This window comes from Physella acuta, unplaced genomic scaffold (genome assembly GCF_028476545.2).
Source record: "Physella acuta isolate Inbredline_101_S28 unplaced genomic scaffold, ASM2847654v3 ptg000635l, whole genome shotgun sequence".
NCBI lineage: Eukaryota > Metazoa > Mollusca > Gastropoda > Physidae > Physella > Physella acuta.
Window position 1 is genome coordinate 292,589 of NW_026732154.1, and position 18,588 is coordinate 311,176.

The following is an 18,588-nucleotide window of genomic DNA, read 5'->3' on the forward strand; positions in this document are numbered from 1 at the left end:
CAATAAATGTAGTATCGCGTAAAACAGGATGGGGGATTGTTGTATACTAATAAAAGCCTTTTAATAGTCCTGGTGATGGTCATTGTTCTTGTATTTATAATGGCTAGATAAACAAATCTCGACTTCGTTTTAAAGGCAATCGCTTAATTCACGTAGATTGGATTGTTGACAATCTATTTAATGAATAAATATAGCAATACCAAAAGTGCGATTTTGTGGTTGCATTTTCTAGATGAATGCTTTCGTTGATGCGATTGTTGTTTCAAACAATAACCCAGCGAACGTGACAGGTGTAGTGTGCCATCTATAAAACCACGATTTCTTTTTCTAAGGTCTGTACAGTGGTGTTCTGTCTAAATAGTTACAATTAAAGGTCCCGGCATTTTTGATAGCTTGAAAAAAGTAAACTGTATGTTGTTTTAATATCCTGAAGCAAACTTTTAGTCATAAGATATACATCTGTAAATCTGTTCGCTTTACGCAATCCTGGCGTTTGTTTGAAGAAGTTACAAAAATAAATTTAAACACTTTGGTTCTCGTTGTTATGTTACTATTGATGAAGTAATTTCAAGAAAGGGTGATAGAAAGGCGCCGCTTTTAAAAAAAATTACCATTCCCTTGCTAAGAGTGGTTCGTGTTACGATAACAAAACATAATTTAGAGTATAATTCTATTTTATTTAGTTGAGTGAAGTAGAGTTCACCTGTTTCTGAAGTATGAAGTTATAGTTTGATCTGCACTATGACCAGCCACCTTTATTTTACTAGCTAGAGTTATGTACCCAAAAGAAACTGAAATAAATAATAACATAAAATTACTAATATAACACCTACTCATTTTTACTTTCTCGTATACGGAGTCCAGAAGACCTATTGTAAACGTGTAAAAATTAAGAATAATGAACGTATACACTGACAAGTTTTACGTTTTACACCTCCCTACCTTATCGTATGTGGTCTATATATATAGAATGTTATGTTGTTGTGCAAACAAATTCAATAAGGCTAAACTATAAAAATGTTCTATTATTTAAACCAAAAAATACCACTCCATTGATAACCCAGAAATAACACGTAATTTGTTTTTAAAGCCATCTATGATATACTGTGGATGTCTTAATTACTGAGTAAAGCCAAACAGTTTAAACGTTTGTATCAACCCACATGCGGGTATAGCGCACACCACACGGCGTGTGGTTTAATAACAATTACAACACCTAACCTTCAATTTACCACAAACAAAAATTGTACTTCATCCCGGCAATAAACTGATGTAAAAATTAAAGAAATAATTGCAAAATAAATTAGAACGACACATTTTTTTTTTCGATTGGTCTATATAATAACATTGAGCTTGACTTGGATTTGAACACGCTGCGACAACGCGTTGCGTGTGTTACTCAACCAGCCACCTGGCCAACAAAAAACACCAACTGTCTTAGAACACTATCCGAGTAAATATGTAAACAACAGTGACCCCTGGTGGTTTGACCACAGCGGAGATTTTACCATATGGCTTTGACTAGGGTGGTATAACCCTGTAATATGGAAAGCAATTCAGATAATAGGGTCGTATATCTGTGGCCCAGTGGCTTGATTGCATATTGTAAGTAGCAATATGCGGCACTTCGTGTTCAAATCCCTACGATGGCAAGTCTGATTCACAGGCTGTGCAGTATTTTTCACTTTTCCTTCTTCTTTGTTCTTAATTTTAGTGTTATAAAGGATTCCCTCCAACACAATTAAGAATACGAGTCAACCGGTTTTGCGCCATTGAGGCCATTGACTCCGATTTCAGTCTGCTTTTATTTTTGGATTTGCTTCCATAGCCTTTGTCCAACCAATAAACAACTACAAGGCAGCAGTTGTTTGATTTTGGAGTTGTCTCTCCTATATTGGTGGCTGTCCTCAGCTAACGAGCCTCATCTGCCCGAAATATTTATCACGTATCTGTAATTTTTAAAAAAAAATTAACATGATAGTCTTTAACGATTGTACATTTTTTTGGGGAATTTGTTACAATATAAACAGCGTGAGAAATCTTGTGATCATGAAAATTGACGTGAGCCGACTAAAATTGGTCCACATGTAGACGTTACATATCACCTGATTAAAAACCTCCTTTAGGTACAAGTGGCTCAAGACTACCAAGGGCACTTCTCTTTCTCAGCTCATTTGTGTCTGTGTTATGATGCTTGTTTCAATTAGAAATGTGTGTGAGTGAATGTTGGAGCAAAGAGTATGTTGAACGCGTTAGAAGGATGACGCGAATTGAAAGGTAGTGACGTTATGGGTAGAAACTTGGTTGCTGGGCATTTGTGTGTGAGTTCTTCTTATCTTGATCGTCGGGGTGAAAGGACGTATGCTGACCGATGTGATTGATTTGTGAGTTGTGAATGTAGATGGAGATTTTAAACACACGTCTAGTACTAGAATAAAGTTGAAGAAGGAATCACTGAGTTCGTCTTATATATGAATTGTCACCTGGTCATCTGGATGTGAAAATGACATAATAAGGTTATGACCTCGTCATATGGTAGTGATATAGTATATTGGATCAAGTGACTCCAACCTCTCACATGACAGTCGTAACAGTCTGGTCCACACGGTGTAACACTGTAGGTAATACAAGACGCCCATATTTTATGTCAGTCAGTCACGTCAATAGCGACCGGTATGCTATGTTATATAATGAATAAAATCCTTTCCCAAAATCTTGGTTTAATTGATTCTTTTTAGCGCACGCGGAGTGTGAAGTTAAACAAACTACTGTAGGTCATTTATATTTCACTACACATTCAAATGAGTTACTGCCATTAAATATGCAACTGATATCATATTTTCCTTAGCGATACATATCATCACTATTTGGGTTTATTGTTGGTGTGATTTTTAAAGGTCTTGTGGTTGTTTAATGCAGGTCTTTTAATGGTCTATTGATGGTCTATTGATGGTCTATTGATGGTCTATTGATGGTCTATTGATGGCCTATTGATGGTCTATTGATTGTCTATTAATGGTCTATTGATGGTCTATTGATGGTCTATTGATGGTCTATTGATGGTCTATTGATGGTCTATTGATGGTCTATTGATGGTCTATTGATGGTCTATTGATGGTCTATTGATGGTCTATTGATGGTCTATTGATGGTCTATTGATGGTCTATTGATGGTCTATTGATGGTCTTTTGATGGTCTATTGATGGTCTTTTGATGGTCTATTGGTGGTCTATTGATGGTGTGATTTTGAAAGGTCATGTGGTTGTTTACTGCAGGTCTTTTGATGTGGTCTACTGTGGTGGTCTGATGTTGTGGTCTCATGTTGTGGTATGATGTTGTGGACTACTGTGGATGTCTTATCTTGTGGTCCCATGTTGTGGTCTCGTTTTGTATGTGTACTAATTACTTTACTTTAAAATTCTCCAATACGAAAAATAACTGAGCACAGAAACTTATTTTTATGGGGCGGCGTTTCCTAGCTGTAGAGCGCTCGAATCTTAACCGGATTGTTTCGAGTTCGAATCCGGGTTCATGTTAGTGGAATCTCTGAGTCAACACAACTCTAATGGGTACCTAACTCTCGTTAGGGAACGTAAAGGCACCTAGGCATAGTGCTGACCACATTATCACTGTATATGCCGAGGTAAAAAAAAAATGAACTCCATTTCATCTGCACAATTAGGTCTAAAGATGAATCTCTCCTTTACACACACTATATTATAAATAAAGAAAAAAAAACCGATCCATTTGGCAGTTTTAAAAATGCATTTCAAAATATACTACACATATTTTGTTTTGAAAATCAAGGTTGTGGAAAACCTTGCGTAAATTATTATTATCAACAACTGTCTGAATGATGATTGTTATGAAGATGCCAAAACTGCATGGTCTCTAAATCGGCGATGTAACATCGCATTTAATAACTATGCACTATTAATAGAATTAAAACTAAATTCAATGATATTCAGACTTCTTTAATTCGCTCGATGTGTTCTTAAACCAATTGACCTATACTTTAAAAAGTTGAGGCCGCTCCACTATCATGAAACAGTTATATTTAATTTAACAAACAATAGCATTGACAAAAATGTAACATTTGTATCCAGTCCATTAAACCCATGTTTCCCGGCGCCCAATTAAACACGACCTTCCGTCCAATCAAGGTCGTGACCAACAAAATCAGAATGTAAAAACACCAGCCTCATAGCCCAGTGTCCAATAGACGTAAATGTTCTGAAAATCAGATATAGAGTCAGTAAAGATGGCATTCACCTTCATGATTGTAAGGTTGTACATAGAGTCAGTAAAGATAATACGGACCTTCATGATTGTAAGGTTGTACATAGAGTCAGTAAAGATGGCATTGACCTTCATGATTGTAAGGTTGTACATAGAGTCAGTAAAGATGGCATAGACCCAGTGGCGTAGCGAGGTCGGGTGTCACCCGGTGCGGCACTTAATGGTGTCACCCCCCCAGAGGCATAGAGACCCTTCCCAGGGACAAACTTTCAAATTTTCGATTTGCACCCCCCCCTCAAACTTTCGATTTGCACCCCCCCCTCGAGTTTTCGATTTGCACCCCCCCCCCCCCCTCAAACTTTCGTTTTGCACCCCCCCCCCTCGAGTTTTCGATTTGCACCCCCCCCCTCAAACTTTCGATTTGCACCCCCCCCTCGAGTTTTTCTCTATATATTTTGCTATTTTTTGCCTTGGTGTCACCCCCCTAAATGGTGTCACCCGGTGCGGTCCGCACCCCCCGCCCCCCCCCCTCGCTACGCCCCTGCATAGACCTTCATGATTGTAAGGTTGTACATAGAGTCAGTAAAGATGGCATTGACCTTCATGATTGTAAGGTTGTACATAGAGTCAGTAAAGATGACATTGGCCTTCATGATTGTAAGGTTGTACATAGAGTCAGTAAAGATGGCATTGACCTTCATGATTGTAAGGTTGTACATAGAGTCAGTAAAGATGGCATTGACCTTCATGATTGTAAGGTTGTACATAGAGTCAGTAAAGGTGGGAAACACAAGTTAAAGAGGATGCCCTAATGCTGACTACACCATTACCTTCGCATGACACGTTCAAAAACAAAAAAATCCACATCATATGTCTTACAGTTTGTTTTGTTAAACGGGAATCTTAATACAATTTTTAAAAACAAAATTTGCTACATCAAACTTAACACACACAAAAGAATCAAATTTTAAACATACATTGCCAATTAAAGCTTTTATTTACATACAAAATATACTATTATTTCTTTCTTTCGCAATCACACAAAGAAACAAGGCTAACCATTTTCACTTGTTTTTTTGTTAAATCGAAATTATATATACACATAAAAATCGGATCGATTGAAGCATCATATAATCCCTACAATGATCTGTTGGGAAATAATTCAATGTTGTTCATTCAAAAACACAGACAACCTTTAGATGCCACATTTGTTTACATTACGGACAAATGCAGATACCTAAGTTATATCCTTTGTCATACCATAGCCCACTATAATTTAATCCATAAGCGTTAGCTTCCAGTCAGAGCCCAAAATGTAGACAAGAGCCCCACTGCTACTTGTACAGGTACACGTTGTGTACGTGAATCTGCTCTCTCTCCACCGAAAAAACCTGTCCTTGTACCAAATGACCTACAGAGAACTGCTTTTAACAGCCATGAGGATGTGACACTATGATAGTTGGATTATCGATATATTTGTGATAGTTGTATTTTCTATTTACTTTAATGCGTAGACCATTAAACTGCCCCACGATATTCGCCAGAGTTTCGCCTACATGTAAGTCATGCGTCACACAATGCAACACACACCCATCTTCATTAATGTTAGACTCATCCACCCACCACCCATAAATGTTGACCACTGGACTTTTATCATCATCAAACCACAACCTACATGTGGACTGTCTCGCCTCACTCTCATTAAAGACCACACTTTTGACTGTCCTCACCCTAACCTTCCACCACTCGTTGCTGGGTGTGTCCGATTGGTCCCATTCAGGACATGGACAAGTTCTGTAATTTTCCTCTGTGTATTTGTAAACTTCCCACACCCTCCCAGTCCCTGTCCTCAGTGAGTTCTGTCCCCTGGTGTTGTAGCAAGGATATGAATCTTGAGTGCCTGGAACAAACTCTGGTCTGTCTGGACTGGTGAACTTAACGGCTATCCTGACTGTTAGGTCAGCCAGGGTTTTTGTGAGGTTATACAGGTCGTTGTCATGATGTTCAGAAGGTAAATGTCTACCACTCAACAGATTTATAGCTATAAAGTTTCTATGGCCAGGATTTTTATCTCAGTTTAACAGGTGTTTATATAAATCTTCCTCACCTTGACCTTCAAAACATTCTTGCACTTCATGCGTACCTGTAAATATAATTGTATTACTGTATACATTTGGTTAGTTGTTTAACAATATTAGAAGAAAATATTAGTAACCGCCAATTTTTTTCAGCTACCCTTACCATCGCCATCATGAAATTAAAAATAAAAATAACATCTTTAACTAAAGGACTTTATCAGCATCAAACAATATTTCATTTGCTTTTGGGTTATTTGTTTGCACATAAGAGAAAAACAAATGCACATTACCTTTAAAGTATTTTGATATGTCTTCTTCACTGTCCATACTGTTGTGGTCATCTAGACTATCCATGTTGTTTTCTGTTGGTAAAATACAATATAATGACTAGACATTTTTAAATTGTCCACATTGACCAAAGTGGTTTAGACCCAATTGCTTTAAAAATTCACAGAAACGTTCTTCTTCTACAACAATTGAAGGGTATCTGTTTTTAATAGAATTAGACACTAACTTGGTCTTTTAAAAATAACTCATGAAACAAGAGAGATAATAAGATAATATCATCAACAGCTCGATCAATTGTTGGATTATTTTTTACATGACCGTTAATCCGAGAATAAGATGGGGCAGTTTAATGAATGTTTGAGGTTACAGTCTTCTAGTAGGGTTTTATATTTGTAGTCGAAGCCTATGTAATGTCAACTCAATAAAAAATCAATCAAAATTGTTTATTCAACAAAAGCAAGCTTTGGTTGACCGATTAAAACTTTTTTTAAAGCAAAAGTGTTTAGTTTTCTTATCTTCATGCTTGATATTATAGTAAATGATTTTTTTTGTCTTATGATACAGTATTACATGTATTTTACTCTGATATGCAAGTATCTAAATGTAATTATTTATTTCGCCAACATATTTTTACTCAAATTACTAGCACTAATACCATAGATTTTGGCATAATACCAAAATACCACATATCTGTAATTTGTAAAGCCGATTGTAAGCGGTGGGTGTTACTGATGTGATGGAAAATACGATTTAAAAATACACGAGAAATCAAGCTTTGTAATCATGCCGGATATAAAACCTTTATATTAATATGGTGATAAAAATGTATTTTAAACAACTAATTTTTTTTTCTCTTTACAGTTATTAATTTCTTAATATAAAAATGGACGAAATATCCAAAAGTGCAAGAAACCCATCATGACGAAAAATCAGGATGTCGGTGATTTTGTAATGAGCATATTCCCCTTAGAACCTAATGCGTCAACGATTTCAGGGAAGTAACAACCTAAAATAGGAGATAACTAAATTTGCAACGCCGCCTATGCAGATTGTCTTTCGCTATTTTCATCAACATACAATTGCGTTAAATAAATTAAGATGTTGCTAAGTAACTTGTTCGATAGACTGGTTTATGTTCCAGCAGTTTTATTGTTCAAGCTTAATTAGATCTAACTCGTATAGCGTTTCTAGTAATCCTGATTTTCTTATAAATTAAGTTAGTTTATGTTTAACAGTGTATTAATTTTAAACAGTGCCATATTATACTTACTATAGAAAAAATGTTCCTACTGGCTGTACTAGTAGTGCGTGTGTACTCTTCTGCTATAGGGACTAGAAGAAGGGTATCGTAAATCCGTAATGCACAGTCAAGCAGGTTTTTCTTAACACATTTCTCGAAATCAAACACATGGCCGATTGTTTAAATATTGTATTTATCAGCAGAGGTGTAGAGAAAATATGGTAATGTTGAAGTTAAATAATGGGGGTACCTCAAGTTTTCTTTTTAACTGTATTTAGACAACTATTTAAATTTGAAAGTAAAGTTATCTATTGTAACCGGTCAGGCAATCGGCAGATGTAGTAGAGTTAACTTTTTTCATGCAACCTTGATGCATACATGGATATTGCCGTGACGTTCCCTAACACGGGCCAGGTACCCAATCGAGTTGAGTGGACTCAGTGTGTTTTATAACCTTCACTTGTGTGCTGACCACCTCTCCTCTTTCTTTACAAGGATTTAATTATACAAAACAATGTTTGGGTACCACAACACACTTAATTTAAAAGGAAACAATTTTTTCACCAAGAGCAGTGACAAATGAGTATAAAGTAACATCGAGTTAGCACTGTTGTTATTAGGTGGAAATGTAAAACATAGTTACCTAAAGAGACTGGTGCTTATAACTCACGTTGTAACGTTTGTATATTAATGAATACTCCATTTAAAACATTCGACTATAAATAATAATGTGTTGGTCTATTTTAGTTTTCAACATGAGCTGCTTTTGACAATTTATTGAAACCTTCACACCTACAGGTTGCTAAAGTACTTTTTATGGGGTTCATAATGCATCGAGATTTACCTAGTAATAAGTAAGTTTAACAACTGCTAAGATATTTGTTTATAATACGTGTTTTCTTTTTCTAGAAGTGTGATTATTTTGAACAAATTTTTCCTTCCGAAAGTAACTGATTTTAACTACATCGTCACATAATTTCTCACAACGCCACTGCTAGTTATGTCATGACAAGACCAATCCTGTAGAGCTGAATGCTAGCTCAAACATCCGCCTTACCGTACCTCTGTGTATTTAAACGTAACGCACTCAAGACAATTTAACTGACAGCTATGGCTGTATAAACACAAGTTTCATCTTTCCGTTTCACATCAGAACTTTTCAACCAATCATATGTTTGTATACAAGTCATTTTATCTTCACTGTTTTACATCACAACTTGTCACCAACTGGGCTAGCTTTACTTAATACGTATGGAACACGGGCAATTCTTCTCTTTACCATTATGAACTTTTCGGTCAACCAAATTTTCCCCGTCTTATTCCTTATCCAATTCTTCCATCTCAAGTTGTAGCAAGGGTAAAGTGTGGACGTCATGTTTAAGAACTGTAGTATGTTTAACTTTGTAAGCTTAACGCTAATCCAAACAGTCAGATCAGCGATGTCTTTAATCAGACGGCACAAGTCGTCGTCTTGGAAACCAGCTGGTAGGTGATTTAAAGAAAAGTCTTTGATGGGAATAAAGTCGGCATGACCTGGGTTCTTGGCACACCTTGTCCACCTGGTGTTTGTGTTGTTTTCTCTCTACCTGCATCGTCTGGCTCGCACTCCTCCACATTGTGATGACCTGGTGACGTCATAAACTCATGTCAGAAATTCACAGACTAGAAAAAAACAATGCTGCGTGATCAATCTCACGTAGAGAAAGGGGTCGGGACGATATGGTCGGATGGTAGAACGTAAGACTGCAAACCAAAAATATAGAGTTCGGATCTTGGGATCCAGTCTGAATGACATTGCAGGGCCCACCCAGTTATAATAAGTACCTAACTCACGTCTGTGTATGGTGCTGACAATTTTCATTGTGTACGCCGGGGTCATTTATACAGATGAACTATACTTCATCTGCTACATTGGAAAATAATAATCATTAAAAAAGTTTAAAAAAACCCACGTTTTCTGATTGAACTAAAAAGTAGAAAATAAATGTTATACATCACAATAATGCAAGCGATCACTCTACTATAAGCGATGAAAAACGTGGGGCGCCGAAGTAAAAGTTATATTACTATTGATTAGATAATACTATTGACTTTTATTAGGGAGCTTGTAGAGAGTCAACAGTATTAGAAACTGTAAGAAAATCACGGCGCCCCACGTTTTTGATCGCTTATAGTAGAGTGATCGCTTGCATTATTGTGAACGAGAGACCCTTTCTTCTTCGGTCTCAATCGCAAGTGAATGATTGTCAGAGGTTAGTTGATAGCGGTTAGGACGAGGGCTGGTTACTGACTAGAACACATAGATTTGAACCCGTGTCGAGTGGGATAGCAATCGTGTGCCCAACCACTCGACCATATCGTCTCCCCCAAACTGGCCTACCTCCAGTAAGTTTAAACTCGGTTCAAACTAAATTATCTGCCCCTAAGCCTGTGGCGACGTGGGATCGTTCGATTCACTGCGCGCGAGGTACGCGTCGCTCGTTTTTTTTCTAATGGCTCGCAGAGGAGAATTATATATATATATATATTATATAGCGGTCTAAAATGCTCAATAAAATGTTTCCATTGATCAATTTAGTAATAATAACAATTGAATATTCTATGGTCATCCAAAAGAAAGCCTTCCTGAAAATTTCAGCGCGCTAGCTAGCTGGGAAGTGCCAGAAATTTCGATCGCAAGATTTGATTGGAAAAAACAAACAAACAAACAAAAAAACAGAGAAAGCAAGTTAAAGAAAACGTGGGAAAATGATGACGATTACTGAACCGTAGATGCTATTGGTAATACTTACATTTAGAAATGTATCGCTACTTCTTATTAAAGTAACTCACCATTGATCCAAGCAGCTATAAAGAAAATACTAAAGAGGACAGTAACAAAAGATAGGCATAGACTGTGTACAAGGCCCACAGCCTAGCTACACGATACGTTAAACTTGCTTTAAAACAGTAGATCACATTAAAAGAACTCATATAAATACCGCAATTAACGCAAACCTTAAAATGACCAGTAGAAAACCTCTGGACAGCAGTCTTATAGCTCGGTCAATCCAAGTATCCGGTACATTTATATATTTACTTCTCCTGTCTAGTTATTAATTGCAATACAACAGCAAAGCGAGTAAAACGGCAGGCTACATAAGACATCTGTTTGATTCTAAAACAAATTTCAGAATTAATAATCAGCTATACAAGTGCTATTTATTTGCTTAAAAATTTAAAAAAATGTTAGTTTGTATCAAAACTGTACAAAAGTAAAGTGAAGTTCCATTTTTTTTTAAACCTGACGGTCTATAGGGCAAGTGAAGATTAGTTTACATTTTTCTGTGACCTCAGCATATGAAGAGATAGTGTGGTCAGCACTATGCTCAGCCGCCTTTCCTTTCCCTAATGTGAGTTAGGTTCCCATCAGAGTTGGGTGGACTCAGGGACAGTCTATTGGCTTGAACCCGAATTCGGACTCGAGACTTACGGTTTAGCAGTCCAGCTATCTACCGCTAGACCACTCCTTCCACTTAAACTGAGTTAATATTTACGTAGTTTATTCTGTATTTGCTAGGTCAATGCAGGGGCGGAACTACCATACCGCCAGACCCCGCAGTGCGGAGGGCCCCAGGACGTTTAGGGGCCCATTTCCGACAAAAAAACAATGAATTTTTTTTTCAAAAATTATGTTTTCCATGCATCTTAAAAGTGGTTTTGTCAACAATGTCACTAAGCCCAAATCTTCTAGGTGGAAACCTCCTTTTAAACTTTTCAACATTTTCCAATTTAATGCTAACCTTTTTTTTTGTTATACATTTATTCACTTGACAACATATTTTTATTTTAAGTGCAAATGTTGTGTTGGGTTATTTTGATCAGATGGGTCACACACGTGCATATAATATTGTCAACACTCCATTTAAAATACCTTTATTGCTTATAAGTTCAAACAAATAAATATACATTTTCGCAAACTGGCCCGTTTGTGTTTATCTATAGCTTACGCCGTTGAATGCAATTTGTAAACATAAACGGAGCTGTTGAAAAAAAACATTGTGTACACTATTGAATGCTAATTTTTGTGTTATTGTTATAAAACATGGTGTAGCGACCACCGATAGTTGCTATAAAACACAACATTTAGAATCACCAAACTGGGGAGAGTACAGAAATATCAGTCAGCTCATGTAAATACTTTCTTGTTTTATGCTTTTAATATAAGCAGGGCACCATCTTATGCTAAATGTGTATGAATACACTTTATTTAAATCTAAAATTCATTTACCAATGGAAGGAACATTAAGACTTAGTTGAATAAACGTGTAAGAATTTAAGACCAGCTATCTAAAGATGTTGACCGTAATATTTATGATAGCCCAGTGTCTCATCATTCAAGGTTAGTTATGGATCGTAAGTTTCTTTGTTAAGTTAAATTTTAGTAGGCAGATACGTTGTAGTCAATACTATAGGACATCTCCTAGTGTATTTACATTCAATGCTAATATTTTGACTACTGAGATTCAATATTAATTATGCATTTATTTTTTTTTCTCGACAAATGTTTAGGTATTTATTCACTATATGTTTAGTGAAAGGAAAGACAGCCGCCTTAAAGTTAACTTAATATGTTATGTCCAATCTTGGGAGGCTTATGATTGTCCTACTGTTTTTTTTTTCGACCTTAGGTCCATTCAAACAACCCGATAAAACAAACCGAGTATAAATAACAATAGGGGTGCTCATAAATTACTATGCTGTAACACTTTTAGGGGGTATATTTTATACTTCCTGATACTGCATTTGTAATGTAATATTTCATATTAACCTACACTGCAAAGTAAAATTTAATCGACTTTATATAAATTTACTAGCGTACCCGTCCCCCGCGCGTTGCCGCGGGGATAGAAGAAAGTTTGACGAAATGTATTAGAAGGATTTCACCAACGCGTTACCAATCATATGTTCTTAGACGCGTGACCGTCTTTTCTAAAAGTGAGTTATTTAAATGTAAACAATGCCTGCGCTTGGATCATAAATATCGGGACACGGGTTTACCAACACTACCGCATGAAAACATTGAATGCACATTAATCACTCACCGAAATAATATGGTAGAACACATTTCGGTGACCGCCCATGTGTCAGAGACGTAGAGGGGTTCTCTCAGGGCCCCCACCCCCCGATTACACTACCGCATAGGCGCGGCGTACGACCCCTGGCTCCTTAAATCTAACAGGCGCCATCGTGCCAAATAGCAAATGAAGTGACACAAATTAACAGGATTTTTTTCTTTAACACGTAAAAAAAGTATTTGACGTCTTTTAAACATCAGTGTGACTGATGCAATATGCTAGCGTTACTAATGGTCTAATATTATATGTTCGATCTCAATTTCTGACTGGATTGTCTAATAATAGATGCTTATTGCATCATTCGCAAAGTGACGAAACTCTACAGTAGGCTCCTCATATTCAAGGTGACGAAACTGTACAGAAGCATTTCCTCGCGTTACAAAGTTATTTTTAGAAGCCTGTTGTAGTTTTACCGCTGAATATAGTAGTACCCCTTACTCGCTATGCAGGACGCTCGATTAACGGATGCCAAGTGCCAACATAGGCGCTCTAAAATTCTGGGTACCAATCCGTGTATTTACGAAAGTTGTACCCTATATGGCGCCGCCCATAAGAAACTTTAGTTTTCTTTTTCGCAGAAATATTCTCGGGAGTATTCTCAACTTCTCCCTAAAGTTTCATGGCCATCGGATGAACCGCATCGAGTTTTATTTTTTATATACCGTGTATAGAGAAAAAAAATCGCCCCCCCCCCCCGGGGGGGCACCGCCATTGCAATATTAAACAATATTTTTTTTGCAGAACCCTACCATTGAGTGATCTAATCATCTCCCCAATGTTTCATGGTACACGGATGAACGGTGTGAAATCGAAATAGACTTTTATTTTTATTAAACCGTATATAGAGAAAAATCGCAGCCTCCCGTGGCGCCGCCCTTGCAAAATTAAAAAAGGATTTTTTTTACAGAACTCTTCCCTGCATTGTTCTAATCAACTACCCCAAAGTCTCATGGCTATCAAATAACGGTGTCACACCAAAATCGACTTTTATTTTTATATACCATACATAGAGAAAATGGCACGTTCCTGTGGCGCCGCCCTTGCAAAATTAAAAATGATGTTTTATGGAACCCTTCCCGGAGTGTTCTAATCAAGTCCCCAAAGTTTCATGGCTATTGGATGAACGATGCCAAACCAAAATCGACTTTTATTTTTATATACCGAATATAGAGAAAAATCGCACCATCCCGTGGCGCCGCCCTTGCGAAATTAAAAATTATTTGTTTAGAGAACCTTCCCTAGAGTGTTATAATGAACTCCCCAAAGTTCCATGCCTATCGGATGAGCGATGCCAAACCAAAAACGACTATTATTTTATATACGGTATATAGAAAAAAAAATATCGCGCCCTGCTGGGGCGCCACCCCTGCGAATTTGAATTTTTTTTTTTCGCAGAAACCTCCCCAGGAATATTCTCAACAACTTCCCAAAGTTTCACGGCGATGTGATGAGAGGTGTAGTAATGCATAAAGGACAGACGGACAGACAGACAGACAGACAGACCGATACACAAACATACTTTGCTTTATATATATATATATAGATAGATAGATAAACATATAAGAAACCAAACACAGTAGTGTCACAAAGACTGAAGTGGGGGTGAGTTCCACATCGGTTAACCCACCCTAGGGACGCAACTAAACAAACACAACAAATTTTTTTTTAAAAATCATGGTGTGGTTTAATGTCATGGACTTAGCGAATGCTCTCTGGAAACATCGATTAAACTACAGTACTCTCGTGTCCCATTGGTAGGGTACTCTTTAAAACGAATGTAGACACCGTAGTGCTCATTAGGGAGCCAAGTCATTCGACCGCCGCAGGCAGTCCTTGTTGTAGTTTGACAGACGAATCAAGTTGTACCACTGACCCCCTATGCTGGACACTCAATCAATGGATCTCATGTGCTTCAGTAGCTGATGCGAAACTCGAGGCGCCCAGTCGTATTCTACTGCTGTTCGCCATTGGATTGGGTCCATGTATGTGTTGCGGGGGTGCACTAAGGAATTTCCCGGTCAGTTGAGGTTTGTGACGATGCCTATGCATCTACCGCTGCCGGATTCTACAGACGAGTTAAAATTCAAGTTACAGCTTATCATTACACAACATTACCACGACCACACACATGCATGTCAAGCTTTTATTTATAGACTAACTCACTCAATGGCACGCCAGAGAATACCTGTAGTTTTACTAATACGGGTGGGACTATGTAGCGAAATTATAACCTTTCGCTCCCATCCACCTCTACATCTAGAATGATTTGGCGTACAAATTAAAATATATTCAACAGCAGAAAATTTTGTTTTTGAAATTATTTACATAAAACAAAAATTTAAATTCCAATGCACAAGTTATAAGTTTTCAAAAAAGAAAAAAGGCATCTAAGTGGCCTGGCATTCGCTGCCTTGCTTACGCTAGCTCTACGATAGCAACACCCCTGTATTGTGATACTACAGGAAATAAACACTCATGTACACCTTTTATTAATGTTATATATATATATATATATATATATATATATATATATATATATATATATATATATATATATATATATATATATATGTGTGTGTGTGTGTGTGTGTGTGTGCGTTTCTCTATTTATTACGTTGTTTAAAAACAATGATTTTTTTTTTAAATTTAATTCAGCAGTCACATTTGATCCTTGTTACGGAGTGAAAAGTATTGACCCCCGACCTTTGTGGACCCTAACCTCTGGACTACAGGTCATGTGTGACACAGTGACAGACGGTGGAGGATGGACCATTTTCCAAAGACGTGTTTCTGGGACTGTAGATGTTTACAGGAATTGGACTGAATACGAATATGTGTCTGGTGATTTCAGTTCAGTTAATTTTTACCTGGGCAACGAAAATGTTTATTTGTTTTCTTTCAAACGCCAAACACAACTGAGAGTTGATTTGATCTTCAACGGAACAAACTATTTCGCCAAGTATTCCATCTTCAAACATATCTAGCGAGGCAGATGGCTACAGGCTACAGGTTGGTGGCTACACAGGAAATGCAACAGACGGTCTAGTAGACCACAATGGTATGAAGTTCACAACGTTTGACCGAGACAATGACATGTACATCCAAAACTGCGCTCCCAAACACGGCGGGGCATGGTAGTACAAAGCTTGCTACAGCTCTAACCTGAACGGTATGTGGGGTCTAGAAAACATGGGTATCAACTGGCTACCCAGGTACACGGCATCGTTCAGTGAAATAAAATTTAAACATATTTTTTAAGGATTAAATGTGTTGTTTTGATTAAGTGTGGCTTTGATATTAGTAAGAATTTAATTATCATTTTAAACATTGTTTCTTCTAAATGTTTTTTGGGATTTTTTGTTAATAAAAGGGTTCATCACAAATCAGACAAATGACAACGTCCTGGTCGAAGACATGTATTTGGATATTTTTCAATACAATTTCAAGCATTATTTATAGTAATAAAAACGATTCTATAATGAGTAGTTATGTAAAAATGCATCACATATTTTTTTATGTTTCTTTACATTATTTTAGTAGAATTTTTTGCTGTAAAGATTAAAGTTGTTACCCGTTGTTTATATTTTAATATTGTGTGGGGGATCTGATCCAGTCTCTTTTACCTACATCGTGATTTGAATTTTACATTGAGAGTAAAACAATTTTCAAAAAACTATATATCTTCTGTTGTTTTGATATTTAAAGCATATTACATTTTCGCAATAATGTATTGGGGAATTAATCACATAAAATGCAAGTCTTGAATAAACACAAACCAGCGAGATGAGTTCATCACACTATTATACTATTTAGAGAAAACAATCTTGGTCCATTTTAAGTACTTTTGTTTCGTAATTATCGTCTTTAAACATTGATAACAAACATGAATAGCATTAGTAGAGACAAACTCCTCAATACTCAATTTATTTATTAAAGAAATAAAAAGCATCATGATTAGATATTTCATTGTAAATAGAAAAGAAACTTTAGCTTGACTAACCGGCTCGAGAACTGCAGATTTCCTCGTACTCCATCGGCAGCTCTACAATAAAAAAAGAAAAAAAGAAAAAAAGAAAAAAAAGGGGAAAACAAAAACCCTCTTTGATAAAACGGATAGGGAAATTGAAATTCCAGCTGCTCCACTTGAAACAAAAATTCAAAACGTTTACACGTTTGTAAACAATATCAAAACGGTTACATTTTACTGAGATTTCTTGGACTGAATCGGCACACGTATCTGTTTTCTTGACCAGATCTCTGATGACCACATCTAACTCTTCCAGGCGTTTCCTGTTACCAGAACTTGATTTTTTTTTCTTGTATTGATGTCATCATTTGGTTTATGTTATGAGACAGTTGTCTTCTCCATTGTTCTTTTTGTTTTTTTCTTTTCCTCTTAAAACTTCCATGTTTTTTTGTACCTCATCTATTCGTCTATCTTGTTGTTTTGATTTCCTTGCTTGTGATTTTAGCTCGCCTTCAAAACGTGTGAGTTGATCATTGACTGTGTTGATATTTTCCTCTATCTGGATATATTTTCTTTCTATTGAACCAGTTGTCATGGCAGTGGTGTCTAGCTTGTGTAACAGAGACTGGAACTCTTCTATGGTCGCTGGATACAAAATTAAAAATAATGTTTAAAATTGGAGTAATTTATAAATGTATTAAACTATAAGAAATAGAAAATAATTGCTTTATTTTGCTTGTAATTAACTACAAATTAGAATTATACCAATGTGTTTAAACTTTAATTGTAATATATAAGCGTTAAAATATGTTTTTTAAATTTTAAAACTTAATACATTTATCTATGTATACAATATATACAAAAGTTTTTTCAAGAGAAAAAATGTATGCACATTGGTGCCTTAATGGTGGCATATTAAAGGATTTTACATACCGATGTACTGATGTATCAGTCTTTAAGAAATCAGTAATACATAATTGAGGTTGCAGGTAATTTACCGGTTTATATTAAAAGAAAACCTGAAAAGTAATAACTGCACACTCCAGTAGCTAAGAATGCCGACATTTGTTCTAATGTTGAACTAGTTGTGTCCTCCAATTGTAGCATCATTTATTTAAAAGTTTTGATGACATCGTCTTTCAACCAGAATTGGCGTTCTGCAATGGTCTGTGATAAGAGAAGTAATTAAGAATGTGTAACTGTTTTTCTATTTAATATTATTAAATTAGATAGATAACTGATTTGAAGCGTCGATCATAAAGTATGCATTAGCGAGAATGTAATCAATTTCATTGTTCATTACAACTTAATGTAGTCCTTATAATGACTGATCTTCCATATTTGACTTACTTGGTTTAAGGAGAATAATATCGGGTTCATGACATCTCTCACTAAAGATTGTCATTTCCGGTGCTAGTACATTAAATTAAAAATTACTCGGGTGTATCTTCTATAATTAGTTGTGTTGTATTTCGCAAGTTTGTCTGAGTTTTCTGGTAAACAAATATTTTGGTATTTTTTACAATATAAAACCTTATAGGAGAACGACACTATCGTTAATTACTTAAATAACAAACAGAGAATAAGTTAATGCCAAGTTCTGACATATGTGTAACCCATGACATTACATTGTAAGTAAAAATACTTGCACTAGCCATC